The sequence below is a fragment of the Lolium rigidum genome, chromosome 6 (genome assembly GCF_022539505.1).
Source record: "Lolium rigidum isolate FL_2022 chromosome 6, APGP_CSIRO_Lrig_0.1, whole genome shotgun sequence".
Taxonomy (NCBI): Eukaryota; Viridiplantae; Streptophyta; class Magnoliopsida; order Poales; family Poaceae; genus Lolium; species Lolium rigidum.
Window position 1 is genome coordinate 360,394,694 of NC_061513.1, and position 25,195 is coordinate 360,419,888.

The window sequence follows — 25,195 nt, forward strand, 5'->3', positions numbered from 1 at the left end:
TGACCCTAGACCTTGCAGTCTAGGCGGCGGCGGTGTGCGTCGTTACCCTCTTGGGGGCATTGTTGTGGAGCTCCGATGCAAGTCGGGCCAATTTCAATATCGTCGCAAGTTTTGGTTTTCCTTGTTCTTTTTTGTTTATGCTTTGATCTGCTTTGCACCACCTTGTGTAGGTTTGGCCGTTACGGTTTTATTTGTAAAGCGGAGCGAAACCCTATTTGGAGGAGGAATTGATAGGTAACGCGGGGGGAGGGGGGAGGAGGGTCGGTCATCCGGTTTCAAGCTTTTTTCCCAAACTGGATTTACTCAACTGACGCTTTTTTGGATAGTGGATCTTGGAGCCAAGGTCTTATCTTTTTTTTTTTGAACATTGGAGCCAAGGTCTTATCAGTGTGGTACGCCCCACCTTTCCAATACCGTGTTAGAAATAGAAACAGGACTATGGTGGTTGGAATTTTGCTTAGCTAGCCAATTTTTGTCGATACCGTGTTAGAAATAGAAACAGGCAATTTGGCGTGGTACAATCCTTTCCTATATAATAACGCTGTTCATGGTAGCAACTATCATTACCTGTAAGCCACTCTCTAAAGGAGCTAACCATAGATTAGTAGTAAATATGGATGCTAGCAATGGTTGCCCCTCGGCGGCGGCTCTACGAACCCGGCCACTCTCGATTCGCACGAAGCCGAGAGCTCTGGCCGTCGAATGGACGACTGAGGACTCAACGGCGGACAAGGAGCCCGTAACCCCTACTGCAAGGCTCATGGAAGATCTATACATCGTCGTCACCATGGGCCTCGGCTCGCCCTTAAACTTGCCCGTGTTGAGCGCCGGCATCGCCACCCAGCTTGCCCGATACCCGCGCTTCCAAAGCATCCAGGTAAGTACTCCTTCGTCTATGAACACTCAAGATTAATTATTAGCTTTTTTGCAGCTTATAACTAATTTAACTTATGGGTGGACGTACAGGTAGCTGATGGTGGTTCAGAAGATGGCAACCGGCGGTGGGCATGCGTGAAGGTGAATGTGGACGATCACATCATCGTGCCGGCGCTGGATCCTGCCGGCGTGGAGGCCGACGCGGACCAGGTGGTGGAGGACTATGCGGCATCGCTGAGCACGCTCCCCATGGACGCCTCCCGCCCACTCTGGGAGTTCCACATCCTCGACTTCCCGACCTCGGAGGCAACCTCCACCGTGGTGCTCCGCGTGCACCACTCCCTTGGTGATGGCATGTCGTTGATGACGCTCCTCTTCGCGTCTGCACGCAGCGTCGCTGACCCAACGAGACTGCCGGCCATGCCGAAGCAGCCCGAGCGCACAGCCGCCATCTACATGCCGCCGCCGCGGTCTGCCGGCGCCATGGCTTTTCTCGGGTGGGCATGGTCGTATTTTGTGTTGGCTTGGAACACCATGGCGGACGTTGCCGCCTTTGCTGCCACAATTTTGTTCCTAAGAGACCCCAAGACGTCGTTCAGTTGCTCGGACGACGACATGGTGTTCAACCCACGCAGACGCTTCGTACACCTGAGCCTTAGCTTGGACGACGTCAAGTTCATCAAGAATGCCATCAACTGCGTAAGTGATGTTTGAAATATTTGCAATTTTCTCCATAATTTAATCTAGGAGAATAGTAGGTCTATAAAACATGACTAAAAGAATTTTGATGAAACTAGTCATGCAATAAGTACTTCTTAAACTAATTTTTCCTATGTATTTATGTGCTTCTGTAGACTGTCAATGACGTACTAGTTGGTGCAACTTCTGCTGCCCTGTCACAGTATTACTTTCGCAAACCAGGTAAGTGCTGGTTCGCATGATTTCACGTTCTTTCCTATCAGAAGGATTCTAAACATGCGTTTATTGTACCTTCAATTAATAACAGGTAACACCATGACGGAGAAAATCTGTCTGCGCTCTGTCCTTCCAGTCAATTTAAGGGCAACCACCAGCTTACAAGTAAGGTTTTCTTCATGGATTAAGAAACTTTAAGGCTAGTCATAGTGAGAAGTAACATAGAGTAGTAATATGTGCATGTTACTATTATATGTTACTACTTTTATAGTGGTTAGTATATCAAAATAGTATTATAGATGTCTTTATTAATTAGCATGTAGACTCATTGTATCTTGGGAAGTGTGATGTTACAGTAACTAGCTATGTTACTATATCCTCCTATCTCTCCTCATTAGCTCATTGCCACATAAGCAAATTTGATGAGTTAGACACTTAGTTACTAGTGAAGTTACCCCACTATGAGTAGTCTAAATGCATGACGCTACTAATTTTCATTTGTATTTTGCTTCAAATGATTACTCTCTCATTATGTTAGAGGGATGACATTTAGGCATTCTCACACTATCAGACGTGCAAGTCTGGCGACTACTTTTCATATGATTATGTTAGTAAAAGAATATAGCATTATGCTATTACAAATATATCATGCATGACAAAGTAATTAGATATATTGTGCTCACCTGACCAATATAAATAATTTGAGTGTATACTACAAGTCCATATTGGAGTTGCTTGTTTGGATAGAATCAGTTTTGGGGTATATTCAAATTTATAGAAGAAAAAAAATTCCTACTCCTAGGTGTAGTTACACCCACATCTCGTATCCTAGCAACTAGCATATGTAAGTATTTGTAACATTTTATCGGTTTGTGTATGTTCATCTACCATATCTAAGACGATACTGCTTCAAAGCAAGTTACATGAAAAATTGCAAATGGGCCCATAGTTTGCTCTATATGTACGAAATACCTTCATATTTGTACGAAAAAAAGAAATATGCGGAAGAATTGTGCATACTACCTAGAAATTAGTATATATATTTCTAGCATAGCTATATATACTTCATAGTACCCGTCCATACTCTTCGTTATGATACATACATCTAGATTGTGTGAAACACATGTGGATGTAATGACACTCAGGAGTAGTATGAAATGTCCTTTATAGGAGTAGTATATATCTTTATTCTAATTTAATCTTATTTTTTCTTGCAATTATGAACAGAAATACGTCAACTTGATAGAATCGGGTAAGAGTGGCGATGTGGGATGGGGAAATCAACTAGGCTACATCATCCTTCCGTTTCATGTAGCGATGCACGATGATCCACTTGTATATATCCGCAGCGCAAAGAAGACTTTGGATATAAAAAAGAGATCACTTGAAGTGGTCTTCACGTGCATGATCAGTGAACTTTTTCTCAAATTGTTTGGTATGAAGGTATATATTTGCTGCCTATTTGTAACTGTATCTTACTTGAAGACTAAATTATAGAAGAAAAAGTCACCTTGGAAAACTATGAATTATTTTATTAATGATTACAACTTTGTAACTGTTCAACTTGACAATCCAAGCAGGCAGGCGCTTTTATCTTCGGCCGTATGTTGGCAAATACATCTATGTTGTTCTCAAATCGAAATCCCTCCCTGACACTCGATCGCTCAAGCAATCAGTTTTGTCCCGCGCGGTAGCGCTCGCGCGGAAGCGCGATACGATTCCCTTTTTGGATTGTTTGACTTTTCCTCATCCCCTTTCTAGCACCGCTCCGTCCCCGATTCTAGAACATGCGCAGCGCGAGGGGGAGGGAGGACAGCGCAGCTCGTCCTGCTCCTGACCGGCACGCCGGGGAAATCAAGCGGAACGGGACGTGGGGTCGTCGAAATCTGGCGGGGGAGGCAGGAGGAGGCGGTGCCGGAACTTGGCTGGGACGTGAGGAGACGGCGGCTGCCGACGCTGGCCGCGATGAGAGGAGGCGACGACGCCCCCACGCTGGCCGCGATGGCGAGGAGACGATGCAGGCACTCTGGTTGTGACGAGGCGAGGGCGGAGGGTTCCGACGGTGCCGCCGCCTCCCACGCTGGCCGCGATGGTGAGGAGCCCAGGGCGGAGACGTCCGCCGCTTGCTGTGACGGGGACGAGCGGGAGGTGTCCGAAGGTGGCCTGCACGGGGAGGCGCCGGCCGGGACGGGGGCCGACGCCCTGCGCTGGATGGGACGGGGGGAGGACAGAGAAGGACGATGGTGGGTGGAGGAGAGTGATTTTCGGGAGGATTGGGTCGTGGGTGGTCCACGTTAGGCCATTTCCCTTTCCTGATTCTTTTTTCCATTTCCCTTTCCTGATTTTTTTTTATATAGCATGATGAAATTTTAATAAGAATATCAATTCCCTTTCTACAATTCCATTTTTCTATAAATCTACATTTTGCTTGTTGGTGTCATTTGTTTCAAAATTCCTATTATTTATAGTATAATATTTTTTAAATTCCTTTTTCGGGCAAGTGGGTTTTATGGGGGAAAGAACGGGTGGGAAAACCACTTGCAACTCAAATACACTATCACTTGCGACTTAAATAAACTACTACTTTTCACTCAAATAAACTATTACGTTTTGGGTCAATAAATTTTCACATTTACCGTTGATAAATAACGGGCAAAGAGGTTGATAATTTTAAGAGCTAATTTTTTCCTAAAACTAATTTAAATATAATTAGCATTTGGGGTCGATAAATTTTCGTTTTTATGGTTGATAAATAACTTACATAGTGTTTCATAAATTGTGAGCTAAAAGTATCCCAACATATTCTATATAAAATTAGGTTTTTGGTTAGATAACTTTTCACATTTACCATTGATAAATAATTGGTGCGGGGTTGATAAATTGCGAGCTAAAATGTTTTTAAAATATTCTAAATGAAATTAATTTTTTGGATTGATAACTCTTCACATTTACCATTGCTAAATAACGAACAAATGGGTTGATAAATTGTGAGCTAATAATGTTCTAAAAAATATTCTAAATAAACTTAACATTTTTGGTCGATAATTTTTCACGTTTACCGTAGGTAAATTGTGAGCAGAGGGATTGATAATTGATAAATTGTGAGCTAAAAATATTCACAAAATATTCTAAATGAAAATGTTACCAAAATATTGAAAATAAAATTAGCTTCTCGGGTAGGTGATTTTTCACAATAACCGTTGATAAATAAGGGATATATGGTTTGATAAATCATGACGTAAACTAGTCCTCAATATATTCTAAATGAAAGTAGCTTTTCTGGTCGGTAACATTTTCACGTTTACCATTGATAAATAACGGGGCAGAGGGTTGATAAATTATGAGGTAAAAAATTCTTAATATTAAAAATAAAATTAGTTTTTTGGGTCGGTAACTTTTTCACGTTTACCATTGATAAATAACGGGGCAGAGGGTTGATAATTTGTGAGGTAAAAAATTTGCCCAAATATTAAAAATAACATTAGTCTTTTAGGTCGATAACTTTTCACGTTTACCATTGATAAATAATGGGACATAGGGTTGATAAATAAGCTGTAAGATAGGTTGATAAATTATGAGCTAAAAAAATAGACAAAATATTCTAAATAATTTTAAATTTTAGGGTCAGTAACTTCTTACATTTACCATTGTTAAATATATCGTAGAGGAGTTGATAACTTGTGAGTAAAAGAACTAGCTAAAAAAATTCTAAACAAATTTGAAATGTTCGGCCAAAAAAGAAATGGTTGGAATGTGTCAACGTGGGTCTAATTTTAAATATATTATGTAGACCGATTTTGTAGGTGAACGAATTTTGAATCAGAGTTATTCTTGAAAATAACAACAATTTCATGTAATGTTGCACGGCTTTTCACTTTCGGTTCCGTTCGCTATGTGTTTTGGTTTTAGAATAAGTTTGTACATGCTTCTACCGTGTTACTGCCTAGTGAACAAAATAGGTGCGTTTCCTCATAGTGCACGAAATAGCTGTAGCTCAGTTGGTTTGCTCCGCGAGCGCTCGGCTTGAGGGGCCGCCCGAGGTCTTGGGTTCGAATCGCACGCGAGACAATTTAATTTTTCCTGCGCGCGCTTGTCTTCTTTCCGGAAATGGAAACCCGAGAAATGATTGGATTTCCTTTCTTGGTATCGCGGAAAAGTGACCGCTCCGATCGCTTGCAGCGAACGATCGCTAGCTAGTGTCTCCCTTCTCAAATGTGATTGGACCAGCTGAACCAACAGAGTTTTGTGGGCATCCAATCTAAAGTTATATATGATGCCCCCCATAGGGGGCCTCACAGGGCATCCCACAAGGCAAGCACGGGCTGGGCAGTTGCCTCTTTTTGTTTCCACCGATTGGGCCACTTGCCATGTATTTATTGGTTCAGCTGGGAAAAAAATAATAGGAAGAAGGAAAAAAAGGTCACGACCATCCAAACCCTAGCCAATCCCCTACCTGCAGCTTGCATCACCATTTATTCCTCCCCTTCTCGCCGCCGCGCGGCCACCACTCCATGAGCTCGCCAGGGCGTCGCCGGTGGAGCGACGAGGCGGGAGTGCGCGGGAGAGGCGCCGCTGGTGGAGCGCAGCGCGCAGGGGAGGCACGCCGGTCGAGCGCGCCACGGGCGCGCAGGAGAGGCGCCGGCGATGGAGCGCAGCGCCGGGGGAGCGGCACGCCGGTGGAGCGACGATGTCGATGGAGCTGAGCACCCCGACGATCGTGGCCAGCGGCGAGGCGCCCTTGCGCTATACGGCCACGACGGACAACCGGGTGCCACCAAAGAGATGGAAACGAGGACGACCTGATGAGGTACGACACCGCTGATTCGTGCCCAGATTTTAATGGGTTGTTGCCATCACTGGAGCCGGCAAGCGGCGGGGGCTTTGATGCTTTTGGGCCGTTGCTGCGTTTCTTTCTCCTCACTGACACCCTGATACCCTTTTTGCAGGAAGAACATGGCCATACGGCGGTCCGGAGATGGACGAGGACGCCGAGCCGTGTAGAGCCGCCACTGATTCAGCACTCAGGACATCCCCGCGGCCATGCCTCAAGTGATCCGGCAAGGTCCGGAAATGTCCTCCCGCCAGTGTTAGAGGCAGGACCTCAATGGTGCATCACTTGGAACTTGAGAGAGCAAGTGCGCCTTCTAGACCTGCAGATTGATACAAACAATTAATTGACTATGGATGATTTGTGCAATGGTTTGTGGTTACTCGGTTTGTATTTCGCTTTCTCACTCGAGCCGAGAGACCATGGATGAATTGCAAGAATGAACCAGATGGTGAGCTTGATTTTATTCTATGCGATGTCCAGTAACTTTATGGGACAATTAATCGCGTAGTTATATATGTTTTACCCTGTCTTATTTTGGACCAGGATTGCTAAATCTAATATATTCGTTGATCATCTATGATGGTCCTTAACACTGTTCTTTTGCTGATATTTCAGGGCATGCTCTTCTTATAAATATGATGACCATTGACAATTATCTCTTGGGTAGGTTATCAGTTTGAATAAAAAAACAAATTATAGCCATGTAGTCAATTTGTCCTCGTAAAAATTCGATTTGCTCAGTTTAACTTGAGGTTGTCCTTTCAAATTAAAATTCTGTTGATTGAAAAATGAACTTCTGTTGACTCAAAATGTGTTACTGCTTCTGTTATTGCTATTGTTTCCAGCAGCTATTCCTATTCTGGTGTATTCTAGATGAAGCAGATTTGATGAAAAATTTATATCCAGGCGATTTGCTTTTCCACTACTCATCTATCCTTATTCTTACATTATTAGTGAGCATAGCAACTGTCAGTAGCTTTTCCACTACTCCTCTATCCTTATTCTTACATGGTACTGTGGGTTCTTCTGTAGAATGTGTTGAGACGCATTATGGAGAATCATTCCGAAGTGCAAGATTGTTTATGTTATGCAATTATAAATTTATAACAGGAGGTATTGCATCGATAAGATCCTTTTTTGTTTGTTCTGCACTACTTTGCATTTAACTACTTCACTTTGCATTTAACTGCTATGTTTGGATCTGTTTTTGTTTGCAGATTTAAGCTTCACGGTTCCAGTATTTCATCTCTTCAATAATTTCCTTTGGACACATTAGTATCCCTGTCTTTCCCCTTCAGTGGCTACTTATTTAAAGAGCCAATACTGGTAGTTAGTTTTGGCTTTGGGAAAGATCATGTGCCATCGCCACCGCACCTATTGCCAGCGCCTAGCAAGGTACCTTCCCAAGTCCCAAGTTTTGCTCTCCTCATGGTTGCTTGTTGTGTTTGACCATGCGCGCTTCGCTAGCTGCTTGATGGCTGGTGTGCTGATGTTGATATGCTAGCTTTGTTGGAGCCTACTAGGTTGTGATTGGTGTTGCTGGTATTTTACTTGAGGTTGCATGATCCACGATCGATTTATGGTTTGGGTGATCTGGTTATAGATTTTGGCGCTTGGCATACGGAGCACTACCCGCCGCATTTCCATGGCATTGAGACGAGGTGATCCTCTCTTCCTTCTTAATTATCCTTTGACCATATTTTTATTTAATCCCCATAAATCTAATCTATATATGATATTTGATCTGTTTCCACAAGGTGTGTGAGAATAATCCAAAGAGGCCGCACTACACAATTAATCTATGTGATACTTGAATCTGCAAGCTCTAGGTGAGTACCTACTCTATTTGATTTCTTCTTGTGAATTATTGTGGATAGAGCTCTAGAAGAAATAAAAACTTATTAATTTGTAATTATGCAATGCTGAAAGGGGAGGCTACAGGGTTCCGCCTCTTCTAACCCAACCCCTCATGGTCAAAGTTGATGAAATAATCTATGCGAGTGTTCTTACCCTGTTTAGGAAACTGCAGGTTGTCAAGGGAGCGATTGTAAAAACTTGATGGATACGGCGCTGCTAGACGAGAGACAGTTAGGAAAGCAGCCCATTGTCTAAATTTAATAAAAGGAGGCTGCTATGACAGCGGTATCTCTCTTTTCTAATTGAACTATGCAAGCTCAAAGACCATCAGGTTCTCTCTCAAATGTACGGGAAAAATCTAATCTTTGTTTGTGCAGATCCGTTTTTGTCTGCTTACAAGGTAATTGATGCATATATGCTCAGGGACTTAAATTTGTTCATGTAACCGAGTCCGGCTGTTCCTACTTTTTGTCTACATATACAAAACAGAGTCACTGATGCCTAGAGTATTCCACTCCCGGGACAATCTGCTGCCAAGATAAGTGCCAGGTTGACCTCAAGAAAAAAACTAATTCTGAACTGGTTGACTTGAATATCTGGGAACACGAGGTGTGTGTCCAATTTTTTAGGGTCTATCTATTGTCTGTCATCATCTTCTGGGGTGCTTAATCTTGGCATTTCTTTGCAGAAAACTAAGTTTCTCTATACTATTGTCATCACAAAATTTAGCCCCGACCAATGCTATTGGTTCTCTTCTTGTGTAACTTGTCATAATTATCTCCCCAACTACACATATTTTGTTCTGTACTTGTGGTGTAAAGAAACACTGACATATTGGTAAACTCTGTTGGTAATTTGACTTCAAATTTGCTTATATGGCTTAGGATCAATGCGACAACCTTGGATTCATAAGGTGTGCTCATGTTTTCGGTTTGTACTATTCTATGATGTTTTTCAGTTATTTTTTTATCAACTTCTCCTGGTGCTTCATGTAATTCACATAGGTAACAAATATTCTAAATTCTGAATGATACATATAAGTATCAAATAATCTTATTATCTGGTGTCTTAATTGTGTTAGTATTTACTGAATTTTACTGAATTTTCCGGAGAGTAGCTTTTCTTAGCAAACCTAAAAAAATTATGCAAGATAGTAAACGCGGTTTATTTCAGTGATGCATATGCTATTTAAGATTCAATCGCTGTGACCTGAAACTGATGGGCTTTATTTAAGTGTTTGGTTTATAAGAATATACTATTTCAGAATCAAGGTAGAGAGATAAGCACGCCAGTGTCTGGATTATGCAATTTCCTTTTTTTTCCCTTACAAAATGCTTAGTCCTATCCATGATTGTTGACAGTGCAGGTTGTTAGGATTGATCTCCACCGCACCAGAGCCCAACGGCTCTGGCACGATCCCTTGACCTCGTCCGCGCCCTGATCGGGGGCGCCCAACCGTTCGCTGGTTGGTGGGCCCCTGTCGCCTGCACTATATAGAGTGGTGGGGGCCAGTGGCACTCCGGGACGAGGTTGCCCCGAGCTGCCACTCGCCCCACCGGACGACCCACCGATTAGGGTTAGTGCAGTGCCGACGGGAAGCTCCGCCGCCACCCATCTCCCTCGACCTCACGCCGTCATCGTCGCCATCGCCACCATGTCGACTCTGACGGGTTCGTCGTCCTCCAGGGATAAGGTAAATGCTCATAGACTGTCTCTTACCCGGGCTAAGATCTACTCTAGACGATCTAGTGAATCTATCATTGGTATCAGAGCCACCAGTGTGTAGATCTTGTGTGTTTCCGGGTAGAATAGATGAATAGCTACCCTAACCCTAGATCCCCACCGCACAGAAACCCTAGATTGAAAAGGGAAAAGAAAGTTTCTTAAAGGCCGGGGCCTTGGGCTCGCCGGCGAGAAAGTACAGGGGCAGTGGGGCCACCACGCCGCCACCCCGACAGTCACCGGATGCTGCTACTCTAAATGGCGCCGGCAAAGTGTAGGGCACCACCAATGAGCCGTTTGACGCCGGTGCGTCCACCCTCGGGTGCACGCACACGACGGCAAAAGGGCCAGAGGGGTGTCGGCTGCTGCTTCCTCTCCCCTGGAGGCCATCGTTTTTGGGTGGAGAATGAGCAGAGAAAGAAAAAACAAAAAAAAGGACAGAAAGGTAAAGGAGAGGAAGGGCAGAGCGACGCCGACACACTGCTGCGTGCTCGCGCGAGCAGTTGCTGGGCAGCGCCGCTGCCTCCTCGCCGCTACACAGAAGCGCGGGGGAGCCTCGCGGGAGGCGTCACGGGCGAGCATGCCGGGCCGCGGGCGCGAGCGGGAAGTGGAGCCTCCGCGCCGCCGCCGTCGTGCGAGAACTACAGAGATGGAGGTGGGGAGGACAGCCGGGGTGCGCTCGCCGTCGTCGGCGGGAGGCACAGGCCGCTCTTCTCCAGCCGCCGGACACAAGACAGAGAGGGGGCAAGGGGGAAAAATGAAGCTAGGGTTAGGGTTCTGCCGGTTGGCACCCTTTTTTATACCGCCCGAAAGTGAAGGCCGACCGTCGGATCTCATCCGATGGCCAGCAGCGTGCGGCGCGTCGTCTCCGCGGCTGGGCCGCGTGTAGGTCGCGTGGGCCGCGTCGGCAACGTGGCCAGGCCGCGTTGGCAGGCCGCGTCGAGCCGGCCGCGTGGGCGCCGCGTCTGCTGCGTGCCGCGCAGTGCGTAGCGGGCCGGGTGGGCCGCGGGCCGCGCCTTACAGTAACAGTCAGTTTTTACAGTTTTATTAATTACAGAGGTTTTTTTAGGCAGTTTTTGGGTCATTTTTTGGCCAAATTTTGTCTAGTTTTTTCTGAATAAATAGGACCAACGAAATATTTGTTCAGAAATTAAAAAGTAAAGGATATGCCTCTGTAAAGTTCAAAAGTTAAATAGTTTAAAGTGACAGTTTCCGCTGCAAAATAGAAAAGTAGCATTTTAAATGCAAAAGTGACAATTAAATTGAAAAAGTTGCTTAAAAAAGTGCTTGTTGAAACAATTACGATCCTGTCATTTTATGACCAACGTCATTGATGGTATGATCATGTTTTGTTGCAATAATATGTGCAAAAGTGATAGTTAAAATGTTAAAGAGATGATTAAAGTGATTATCGTGACAATTATGATTCTGTCATTTTTTAACCAACGTTATTAATGACATGATCATGATCTGTTGCAATAAGAAGTGCATTTATCTCTATTTCTGCCCAACGGTGACATAGTTTTAATTGCACAAACAGTTGTATGTTCTAATTTTGACCAATGTTGGATTATTGCATGCAATTGTTGTTATGATCTCATTTCATTGTGGTTTAAAGGAGGGTACTACTTGATAAGTTGCATCAAGGATGTTCCAACCCTCAGAGGTGACAGCTACACTGAATGAAGAAAGAAGGTCGATTTGTGCTGAGGTGGACTAGGTCCCCACAGCCGGTCAGACCAAAAGATCCAGTCAGAAATGACAAGGATGATGATGTTGCATGGAAGAATAATAAGTGGCTAAGTGTCATTTATAAAGAATATAATTGAGAACGCTATTGTGGGCTCAATTGCAGAGTGTGCTTCCGTAGGGGAGTATCTTGAAAGAATAAAGAGCCAGTTCACTGGTTCTTCAAAGATATGTGCGACCCAGCTGCTGAAGCAACCGGTGACGAAAAAGTACACATGGACAGGAAGGACATGGCAAGTGTGCCATATGTTGTAATAATGCTTATGTGGGTGTTGTCTGTGTGTAATGTGAGTGAAAGAATGTTGTCCGCGTCGGACAAAGAACAAAAGAAAAGAAAAAGAACTGATGAATCATCGAAATTATGGCACTGTCGCGTATGCCATATTTCGAGGGGGAGAATAGAAAGACTCGTCGTTAAAAATGATATTCTTCCTCCATTACAATTCTCAGACATAGAATAGTGCATCGATTGCATTAAAGGAAAATTTGTAAAGAAAATTAAAAAGGGTGCAAATCGAAGCACAGCAACACTAGAAATAATTCACACCGATATATGTGGACCATTTCTGGTGAAAAGTGTGGATGGCTATGATTCGTTCATAACATTCACGGATGATTACTCCCGATATGGTTATATTTATCCAATAAAAGAAAGAACAGAAGCGTTGGATAAATTCAAAATATTCAAAGCTGAAGTTGAAAATCAGCATGATAAAAGAATAAAGATAGTCAAGTCCGATCGTGGAGGGGAGTACTACGATCGACATACTCCATATGGCCAAGTTCCTGGACCTTTTGCAAGGTTCCTACGAGAGACCGGAATAGTCGCCCGAGTACTCGATGCCGGGCGAACCTCAGCAAAATGGGGTAGCTGAAAGGCGCAACCGTACCCTCATGGATATGGTGCGCAGTATGATGAGCTATTCCACCCTACCATTGGGATTGTGGATTGAGGCGTTAAAAACCGCTATTCACATTCTAAACAGAGTAAGCAAATCGGTGTCCAAAACACCGTATGAGCTATGGACAGGGAGAGTGCCTTCTCTAAACCACCTGAAAGTGTGGGGGAGCCCTGCTGAGGCCAAAGTATTCAATCCAAATATCGCAAAGTTAGATACCAAAACAGTCAGCTGCCATTTTATTGGCTATCCTGAAAAGTCAAAAGGTTATCGTTTCTACTGTCCAGAGAAATTCACAAAGTTTGTGGAAACGAGACATGCTGTCTTCTTAGAAGACGAAATGATGAGGGGGAGCATGGTAGCTCGGAAAATTGATCTTGAGGAGAAGAGGGTGCATGCACCTAATCCGATGACTCAGGAGCCATTTTTTGCGCCACCATGTGCATCTGTACCGACGATCCCTGCGATTGTGGTGCAAGCGCCTGTTGTAACTCCACCCATGACAACGATGAGTGAAAATTCGGAACCTGTCCGTCAGGAGCCGAATGAACCATTTGTTGAGCATGAAAGGGAGCAACAACAGCCACCTCTAGTGGCAAAAGGATTTACACAAAGAGAAGGGATAGATTACAATGAGACATTTTCGCCGGTCTCATGTAAGGATTCCTTCAGAATCATCATGGCACTAGTTGCACATTTTGATTTAGAGTTGCATCAAATGGATGTAAAGACGGCATTTCTAAACGGGGATTTAGAAGAAAATGTCTACATGAAACAACCCAAGGGTTTTATCATGGAAGGCAAGGAAGAAATGGGATGCCGCCTAAAGAAATCCATTTATGGATTAAAGAAAGCCTCCAGACAGTGGTATCTAAAGTTTAATGAAACAATCAAGAGATTTGGATTTAAAGAAAATATTGAGGACAATTGCGTTTATGCAAAGTTTAAAAGTGGGAAATATATTTTCCTAATCTTGTATGTGGATGATATTCCGCTTGCCAGCGGTGATGTTAGTCTACTGCAAGGGACAAAGAAGTTCTTGTCCTCAAATTTTGATATGAAAGATCTTGGTGAAGCGTCATATGTTTTGGGCATAGAAATTCACCGAGATAGAAACAATGGAGTATTAGGACTATCGCAAAAGACTTATTTAGAAAAGATTCTAAGTAAGTATAATATGCATAAGTGCGAGTGCCACACCTGCCCCTATAGTCAAGGGCGACAGTTTTGGGAAACATCAAAGTCCCCAAAATCAATACGAGCTCGATCAAATGAAAGCGGTTCCATATGCTTCGGCCATTGGAAGCCTACAGGTATGCACAAGTGTGCACTCGCCCCGACTTAGCATTTATCACCGGAGTACTCGGTAGATATCAAGAAAATCCAGGTTTTGAACACCGGAAAATGGTAAAGAAGGCATTGCGTTATGTGAAAGGCACAAAGAGTTACATGCTAACATACGTAAGATCCGATTCCCTAGAAATAAGAGGGTATTCGGATGCAGATTTTGCGGGGATAAAGATGATAGAAAATCCACATCCGGATATGTATTCACCCTTGCGGGGGAGCTATTTCGTGGAGAAGCTCCAAGCGAGACGATAGTTGCATCATCCACGATGTATGCAGAATTTATAGCATGTTATGAAGCCACGGGGCAGGCATTATGGTTAAAGAAATTTATACCCGACTTGAAAGTGGTAGATTGTATTGACAAACCACTAAAGATGTACTGCGACAATGAGTCACAGGTATTTTATGCTCACAACAACAAGTCGAGTAATGCTACGAAACCGATTGAGGTTAAGTATTATGTTGTGAAACACAAGGTCCAGGATCAAACAATAAGTCTCGAGCATATAAGGACAAAAGATATGATTGCGGATCCGCTAACGAAAGGCTTACCACCCAGCGTGTTCAAGGAGCACGTAGCCGGCATGGGTTTAAGGGAAAGTCTTACCTATCCTGGATCATAAGAGGCCCAAAAGTAAAAGAATTTGTTTCAAAACGAGAGAAGTGCATTGTGGCTGTCCGATTCTATCGGCAATAGAGCTGTGACGATGAAACATGCCCTATGGACTGATCCAAAATGAAACGAATAAAGTGAAAGTATAAAGTTAAAAGAAAAGTTGAGATCAAGGGGGAGAATGTTAGGATTGATCTCCACCGCACTGCAGCCCAACGGCTCGGCACGACCCCTTGACCTCGTCCGCGCCCCGATCGGGGCGCCCAACCGTTCGCCGGTTGGTAGGCCCCCGTCGCCTGCACTATATAGAGTGGTGGGGGCCAGTGGCACTCTGGACGAGGTTGCCCTGAGCTGCCACTCGCCCCACCAGACGACCCACCGATTAGGGTTAGTGCAGTGCCGACGGGAAGCTCCGCCGCCACCCATCTCCCTCGACCTCACGCCGTCATCGTCGCCATCGCCACCATGTCGACTCTGACGGGTTCGTCGTCCTCCAGGGATAAGGTAAATGCTCACAGACTGTCTCTTACCCGGGCTAAGATCTACTCTAGACGATCTAGTGAATCTATCACAGGTTTGTGCAGGCTGACCGCCTGGTAGTAGAAGGATAGTGCAAATATTTTAATATGGACAATCTTCTCTAGACAGTGGACACATTGTAGATTCTTTCCTCTGTCCGTTCGGATGGAGCCTCAAATTTAACTGAGGCGGATAGTTCGGACCGTCTGTTGGGTGTTGATAATGCGGATCGATCACCCGGTGGTCGAGCATTCTACTTTCTTGACATAAGTGCACTGTAGAAAAATCATAACTCATGCTCGCTGTTAGCGTAGATGTGAAGAGCTCTTTTGGTTTTCATATCTCTCATTTTGCCTGATTGACTAGGTAATACAACATTTTCAAACAGGCTTATAACATTTGTGTTATCTTCTCAGTTACAAAGCGTGGAAAACCAGTGATTGTCTCCTATAATCACTCTAGCACAAGTTCTGAGGTTGTTTTCATTAAATAACTTGTGCAATATAACTAAAAGGACCCATTTGGACCAATGGCTAGCTTTTAGGGAAGTTTTTTTTTTTCGAAATGGGGGTTTTAGGGAAGTTGGAGTAATTATTTTTGTTCCGTACCAACAAGGAAATTCCCTCATTCTAATTGGTGAATTAAATGCATCTCTAAATTTTTTTACATGGGTGAGCTCTTCTAGCACAGATAATTTGTTTACCTCAGACCTTTTTTAGTGCACCAAAATCATGTGTTCGACAATTTTAGTGTTTCCCTAGAGGCTTTCTTTATAATTTTACATGATTGATTTCTTGCTAGATTTTGTTGTTCCATCCTAGTCATGGTTTTAGGGATATTCGTTAATTTTCACTGCTTTTTCTTTATGAAAGTTCAGTATTCATTGGATGGATGATCCCGCTGGGCGCTCTTGCTTATGAGCCAAGCTATGATCTGCTAATACTGGTCATGTTAATTTCATTCCATGGATACACACCAGGAGATGTGACCTAAGAGGAACTCGCTCACATATAAGTTTGAGGGCAATGATGCTATCAACATACTATTCTTGTTTTTGTTGTGCTGCAATTGGTTTTCTCACCCCGATTGTTTTGAATTCCAAGCAGGGATAAGCTTTTCGGCGGTGGATTCCACAATGAAGAGAACAACTGGACCATCTCTAATGGTGCGCTCAATGGCAACATGGAGCTTCTACGTCTGATGCGCCATTTTTCCTTACTGAGGTTTGTCTCGATCTGGTTTAGGTCGTATATTGCATATAGACATACTATTGGTTTGATCCTTCTTCTCCAATTCTTTTCATGTCAGTAATTTATCTGAGAAGAGCATGTTGTCTTTATGTGTTAGAAACTAATTTCATTACCATTCGGTTTCTTATCATACTCTACCTCAAGCTTAGTTCCTTCCAAAATCTGCTGTCCCAACTTTTGTTCAATTTGTTGTTCCTCTGTGTAATCCTGAGATAAGCGCTTTCAAAGTACACCAGTCGATGAAATGAACACTGTAATCTTCCATCGATGAAATGAACGCTGCACGCATGTCTGACTGGTTTGCTTTTAACTTGTGCACATTCAGTTTACAGTAGTTAAGTAGCATGTCAGCCCATACCATTGTATGTAAGTTGATCAGTTTTCTCCTCCACATGCTTACCTTTCACCTAGCTCGTTTTTCTAAATTACAGCTAAGCTGTGTAATAATAATGTCCGAGTCTATTGTTTCTTTCATGCATGCAATTTTTATTGTGTGAATCTCAAAGTGATGAACTAATGGACAGTTATTTTCAAAGTGACACCATTTCGATATCTTATCAATTATTTGACACACAATCAAGACACGAGACCCTCAAAAGACAAACCCGGAAAAACATGAGTGTTTATATCAAATCGGTAGAGGAAAACGTACCGATCTGAAGGAGGCTGTGGCGGCCATGTCGCCGGTCAAGATGGTCGTGATCGCCACCTTGATGGCCACCGCCGGAAGAGCATGGAAGCCCTGCCGAAGCTGCCCCATCCGTTTAACCACTCCACCGCACCGCAAGTTCACCCCGAAGAAGAATGGGTGTGTTCCGTGAGTACGAGCGCGGCCACACCGTCGTCGGCATCCACCGGACACATATGCTGCAGCGGAACAAGCAGCACCGCTCCGCTTGATAGTCACCGAGGCGAGAGCAGCGAGGGGATATGGTGGCCAACCGCGCGCATGCGCTTATCGAGGAAGAGCATCAAGGGGATCTGGTGGCCAACCGCACCATGGACTGAGGCTGGCAGTGGCCATAGCTCTGTTCCAAGCTGGGGTGGAGATGTAGTAAGGGGAGAATCATGGAACATGGAGCTTGTCCTTTTGCTCGGGAGAGAGAAAGGGGATGCAATGGAAGGTAGGTGGCCAGAGAAAACAGAGAGAGAGGAATCTTCTGTCCTAGACTATCTGAATACTGATATAGACTTCTGCATCGATCAGTGATGCCAGTGAATTATGGGAGAACAAATGGAACCCATTCACCACCGAGTTCATTGGCTTGATCCCCCTTTCTTTCACCCATTTATACTTGCACGTTGGAGTGTTTACAGACTGATGGTTACGGTGCATTATATAACAAGATGACTTTAAATCTCAATTGCAATAAAAGGCCATCCAATATAGTTTGCTGCATGCAGAATTTACATGCAAGATGATTTTTCTCCACCTTGAATACGTATTATTAAGCTTTGCTGATCCTCAAATTTTATCCAGGTTGAAAGATATTTAACCTTTTAAAGGGAGGAGCACGGAAAGAAACTTCTCAATTTCGTATCATCACATTGAGTTTGACAGATCTGGAGAGAGCTTCGAAGGTGCTGCCGTGTTTTTGTTGTTTTGGTAGCTGTTGGCGTTGTATTTCAAGAAAAAAGGAACACAAGCAGAATTTTTATAGTTGAGATTGTTTCTAGATTTTGTTGTGCTGATTTGAGAGAGATATAGAGGATAAAGATATTTGGTAGTTTGGGGAACTCATTAAAATATGTATCGTTGGAATTTGCAGATTCATAAATTTAGTGAGGCCATTGGAGTGGATTATCAGGGGCATCAGCATATACTTTGAAATAGGCTAAATGTTCTTGGAGCGCTTGAAAGATATCATTTATGCAATTATTATTTTTCTTCAGAATCAAACTATTTTCTGATTGCTGAGTGGGTTCACTAACTTGCTATGCAGCTGGTCGAGATTGTGCTTTCAGCTATGGTTCTATTTATCCTTAGGAAAGTGCCACCAAAACGTGAAATCACACAGTACCATCCTATCCATTAGAGCAGGCTTGGCTTGTACAGAGAATTTTTTTACAGAGTTTATATAGCATGGTAAATACAGGAATGATAAAGTAGAAATCAAGGCGCTTGCCCAGGTTTTATGTGAGGAAGCCTTTAGAATTTAAGGTTACTGTTATGTGAGAAAGAAGGAAAGAAAAAAATTGCAACATCTCTCTCTACAGGTCTAGAAATTGTAAGTTATCTATGTAACTAGCTATATGCCCGCGCGTTGCTGCGAAATATCAAAAGAAAAAAAGAATATGCTTGTTACTATGAAATTATTGCATTGGTTTTTAAATGCGTGTATCCGCGCATGCTAACTAATATGTTGGCAACATATTAGGTAAATTTTTATGGTCCACGTTTTGAAAACTCTATAAGATTGAGAGTATATATATACAAAAATATACTAATAAAGGGAGGTGGATGTTTTGACTGAATTGATCGCCTGCATTTTACCGTAATGTCTGCGTGTAGAAACAAAAGCCCTCCACAACACATTGCTCAATTCTTTGTATTTGATCTCTAGACTCTAGAGTGAGTTTCGCATCGACAAGCTATATAAGTATATAACTGTAGAACACAGTTGGTCTCCTCCAAACGCGCTCAGCAGTAGTGGCAGGATGGGGTTTGTCAGTTCGAGATAGTCTCACGGAGGGGTTCCAAGGCCTGGTTGAACATTGTCGCTCCCCGCCGCTGAACGCTGACGTGAGCCTGTCTCTTGGCTCCCCTGCACCCCGTGCCGAACTGCCGACCCGGATCAATCGAGGCGTCTATCCTGTTAATTTTAAAGATTAGAGCCATGCAGCGGCAGCATTACTTAGGCTTTTTTCGAACATACGGCATGCACGTGACAAAGCGCTAGATCAGAGAAAGGAAAAAACGAAAATAGGCAACCGGTGCAGCTCACAGGAGTTGGGGAGAGGTCAGTAGCTTGCAGGAATAGACGGCCAACAACCTTGTTGTTGGTACGAAGGCCAGGCATAGACAGAGGGCACCTGGGCGTTGGTAAGTGGTAACGGATGGCCGTTACATGTGAGTCGGGAGCAGAGATAAGACCTGCCGTCGAGGATAAAGATTTTTCCGATCCTCTCAGCCCTCTCGCTCGAGCTGTGGTCAGCGCCACAAGCCTCAAGTCCATTGTCGCGACTTAATCCCCATGCGTGGCCACCAGGCCTACCTCCTCTTCGCCTCCATCTCGTCTCGTCCGGCTGCGCCTCGACGAGCTGGTTCAGCACCTCCGCCCTTCCCCTTCGCTGTCCTTCTCTATCGACAGCAGCGCGCTGGTAATCGCTCCGATGTCTTTGCTCCGCGGAAGGCAGGCGATCGAGGGCGTACTCTGTTCGGTTAGGTCTGCGGGTTAATTAAAGAACAATCGACGGGCCTAAGTGCAAACCGCTAATCGTGTATGGGCCAGAGACCGATTCTATTTTTATTTTTTTTTGGAGAAAAGACCGATTCTATTTTGTCTGGGCTGGTACGTCGTGCATGAGCAGGAAACAATTCGATCGAAGAATCGATCCCGGCGCAGCGACGTACTACGTACGGGTCGCATTGGCATTTAATAGTAAAGATAATAATAGTAATACCTTTGTTCTTCTCTGTGCGTAATCTCTATAGCCCTGTACACGTTTCTTTGTTCTTTGACCGCTTTTCCCTGTTCCACCTTTCTGGTGTGTTAGCTGTATTTTAGGAGTCCATGGATGCTGTGTCAGTATGAATCGAACTCGATCATCAGTTATTCGCTGGAAGAGCTGCTGCATATACCCAGTACCACACCTGCAAAACTGAAAGTTTGAAAGAGAAAAACATACGGACCGTTTGCTCTGCGTCAGTGGAGTGAACCATTATACATGGCCGTTGTGGTGGCAACCAGGGCGGCAGTGACTCGCGTGGTCGGGATGGATGCCACCTGCTGTCTTGAAAATGCGGTCTGGCTAAGCCACCATGCACGCGATGACCCTCACCGTGGAGCCGTACTGCGGAAGAGCGGCTGCATATGGAGCAGTGGAGGAGCAGAGCATGGATAGTGTACACCCGCTCCTCCCCAGTGACGAGACGCTCCTGCTGGCCACCAGCCTAGGTTCCCGCCGCCCTCCTCCTCCCTAGCCGACGATCCTCGCTCGCGGACAGCCGAGGTTCCCCGCCGCCCCTCCTCCTCCCAGCCGACGCTCCTGCCGGCGGCCAGCCCGTGTTCCCCCCCCCCCCCCCCCCCATCCAACGCCGCGGATCCGCCCCTCTTTCTACCTTGCCTACCGCTGGTGGCTGCGGTAATCGTCGGGCGAAAAGATCACCGAGACAAATCGCAAGAGAGGGGACAAATCACCAGGCCAAACTGAGGAGACGACATATTCCATGGCAAGCGAGAGAATGGGTGAGAGCAAGAGAGAGAGTGAGAGAATGAGTGAGACCAAGAGAAGAAGACAAATAAAAAACACACATTCGTGCAGTTTCACCGGATGCTTTGGCCGTTTAAAAGTATGCTCTTTTCTTTTCATATACTCCCTTCGATCTATATTACTTGATGCTAAACTAAAATCTATCTAGATCAAGTAATATGAATCGGAGTAGAGATTTTGGTCATACATGATTTTGGTTCTGGTCATGTACCTATGGTCATGTCCGTTTGTTTTCGTTCATTTTCACCATCAGATCGGAGTGGATGGACGATTATTAAAAATACCAACCATTGTAAAACTTGAACTAAACTTAAGTGACTCTAAACTAAGATATATTCGAAGATAATACCTCATAATTTTCAACAAAGAATGCACTAAACATTAATTAAGTATGTGTTCTTTCACCACTTATTTTATTTGCCTTCAGTTTAGCCGTTTGTTAAGTTATCTTTTCTTTTGCAGGAATATCGTCTTCTCGTGACGCAACTACCTATTAGGTGTTTGTTTCCTGTTGGCCATGCCATGTACTTGAAAGAACATGTTCTTTCCTTAATGATTGATCTCTACATATGAAGTACATACCTATGCGTGTTGTTTCTACACTTCCTTTTGTAACGACTAGGTGCTGTGTCTTCTACACTTACCACTTAGTCATAATAGATTTTCATACATGGTTAGTATAGTGATTTTTTAATCATTTACAGGTGTGAACTCGGGAAACACACACCAAAGCAAGCCTTAAAATAAGTGTTTTCTACTATGTTTGTAATTTTGTGTACTTTACCTAAGTTCATCCTAAGTTTTATCGTTGTTATACAAAGTGTGTATCGACACAAGTTCCACGGATCACACTCCAAGGTGCACCCCTACTGCCTATGTGGATGATGATTTCGGTGTTCCTTCCTTCTTGCTATAATATATTTTCCTCTTGATTTCATGGTTGTATATAAATGGTTGTTTCGCTTTACTATGGTTCGCTACATTTTGTAAAACCTAAAAAGATTTATTATCATTTACCACCTACACACGAGTCCCAAGGTGCAGCCCCCATGGCCTAAGTACCAGCATCATGCTGTTGGAGAAGACTAACTTGTGAGCAAAGTTATATCATATCTTTTTGCATAGTTTCTCCATCCCTCATTCCTCTCTGGCTTGCTATCAAGCTGCCTAGCAGACTCTTTGATGTCTATCTATGTTATCTCATAACCATATCTTTGTACCTACGAGTAATATATTTTCCTACTTGATACTTATAATTTGCAGTGTGTTTAATCCATGATATGTTGTGTTATTTTGCTCCTCTTCATCAACCGGCAATTCTTCCCTGCATCGAGGAAATGAAACGAATTATTATTCACTCTTGATTTAATGTTTCTTATCATTGATGTTTATAAATACTAGTAATCGTCTACGTGCAATGCACGTATATCAACTAATGAATATCACAGATATGTTTTATTCAGTTTCATACTAATATTAATATTAATGTGTACAAATAGCATAATTTATGAACAACAAGTATACCTAATCGTACATGTGCAAACACCTATTTTAAGAAAATGAAATATGTAAACATACATACAATTTTATGTAAACTCAAGAATTTTTTGAGTTCATATGATGAAAACCAAATCCTATATATATAACTTTAAAGTTGATCAAAACTAACTATTTCCTTTGGTTTCTTGTCTTCAATTGGCTGTAGAGTCAAAGCGCCCACAAACTTGATCCACCGCTCATTGTAAAAATTATAAAACCCTGGTCTTATACCATCCCAACCACAGCTCACCGCCTCTTCATCTCCCTTTCCAGACTTACCAGACCTTAGCGTCTCTGCCCACATGCCACTCGCCTCTGGTGTTTCACCTCCTCACATTCCTCGTTGCTGTCAACAAATAATCACATCAGCAAATCTGAACAATGATAAAATGCATGAAAGACCTCATTGCTATCAACAAAGATCATACATGAAAATTCATAAAGTTCAGAATATTATCACACCTCCGAGGCAGCATCAACATTTATCGTAACAAAAAACAGGCTGCATAAAGTTTTCTTTCGCATTGGTTCAGTATGAAGTTGTTTCGAAGAAAATATTTCCACTCATTGGCATATCTATGGACATTAAATTAAAACTCATTGACCTCACCATGATTGCTTTTGTTCCGTTCATGCTATCAGTTCCACAGGAGAGAAATAGTCTTCAGTTTATTGTCAACCAAAAAATAAGCAGATTTCAGCTGAACCTCTTCCAACAGTAGTGCATGCCATCTTTGTTTTGCTTGCTTGTAATGTAAGAACAAGGGACGGGTCAGAAATTGGTATTAGGATCATAAAATTTATTATTAATTTAGTATACACCTGAGGTGCCATACATGTAGTGCAACTAATAAAATCCTTTGAGTTAGGCCGCAAGGTGTAGCCTTGCCGTGTGTTTCTCTCCTAGGCAGTTTTTTCTGTCTTGTACAGTTTTCCCTCTACTGAAATGAAATGGCAGAGCTCCTGTCTTTAACCATAAAAAAAAAAACTAATATTCATACTTGGATTTTGTCAGTTAGCTGTAAAGTTAGGCAAATTGTCAACAAGACATTTTCAGGGGATACAAACAAGGTTTTAAATAGCGCGCTATTTCATTTAGCGAGGACCTTCTCCAAACGCTATGCAAGTTATAGCGCGGTATAGCGTGCTAAATATAAAATAGCGTTTTGCAAAAAGACATGAAAATGTTAAGGACTTCGGCAACTAAAATCTTGTCCAGCAGACTAATTGCATAACCATAACGTTCAAAGTAGATCCCCAGAACAAAATTAAAGACAATATTTTTTAATACAAGACGGTCTCCCTGTATTGTTGATGCCGTGCTTGATGCACCTACAACCAGAAAACAAAAGCACTTTACAAAAGGAACATCACTACAGCAGCGTAGTGCAGTATACTAGTTCATTACAAATCACTAGTCATCTCTCAAAGTCTGAATCGATTGTTCATCTATGAGGATAGCTTGTACAGTACCAATCTGAATCGATTCATCTACAGATCAATACTTCAAGTATTCAATACATGAACGCATCTATAAATCAGGATGAGGAAAAGGTTCTAGTCAGCTCTAACCTGGTGGGCGATTTTCCTGCGGCGTCGCCGACATCTGAACCGGAGGAAGTAGCCGGCGGAACCTTGGGGGAGGAAGTAATGGGCGCCGATGTCACGCTGGAAGCCTGGAAGAGGCAGCCGCCGCCGTCGTCGTGGGGAACTGCTAGACTGGAATTAAGGATAGGTTTTGCCGTACGTATGTGCTTTAAGTATTTTTAGCTTCGGTGGAAAAATTTGGACTTTTGGGCCCGATGGGTTGGCCTGCAGTTTTGCATCTTTGTTTTTTCAGCCAAACGTTTTTAGCGCGATACATGTTATACGTTTTAGCGCCATTTAGCACGATTTAGCGTGTTATTTCGTGTTTAGCACTGTAGCGATCATTTTCTGTCAAATATAGCGCGAAGGGTCCAAATACGCTATTGCGCGCTAAAACCGGCGAAATTGCGCGCTATTTAAAACCTTGGATACAAACAACAATGAAGTGCCACAATGAAAGCTTCGGAAGTTTAAATCCTAACACTACATGAGAATCCCTGTGAACAATTATTTGTTACAGTTCAAATAAATCATAGGTCTGATTTGGCTTGAGTTTAATATACCATTCACAAGCCCCGCTTCAAGCTAGCAGTCTTGATTACTACTATATGCCTGTATCCACCATGAAGCCTTCACAGGCATAATACAGTTAAGTCTCTTATTGACATAACTTCAATTTCCAAATAGACTCCATGAATACAGAAGTATAAAAAAACATTTCAGATAAGATACGAATTCCTGCCAACATGAAATGCACAAGATGCTAATAGCCTGAAACTGAGTCTCCGGTAAAAGCTCACTTGAGCCTAATTGTTCATTTCCTAGTATGACTACGCAATATGCAGAAAGAATATCTTTCTTAAGAACTTGCTGGTTTAAAATGTTACAGGAGTAGAAGTTGTTCCTAGCCATATGACATCAGTACGAAATGCTTAAGCTGTGCCTGGGCGCGCTTAAGCTGCAATTACACTAAGTTGTGTCTCATCGCTCACTTAGCTCCTAGAGCTTATTTGAAGCTTGCAAATTGCCTACTTGTTTATCAAGTCTAAGATAG

The 25,195-nt window shown here is 43.3% G+C and overlaps 1 pseudogene; it reads left to right on the forward strand.

The window, feature by feature from the left end:
- The first annotated feature begins 613 nt into the window (after positions 1–613).
- Positions 614–25,195, forward strand: part of LOC124667913 — a 30,138-nt pseudogene continuing 5,556 nt past the window's right edge.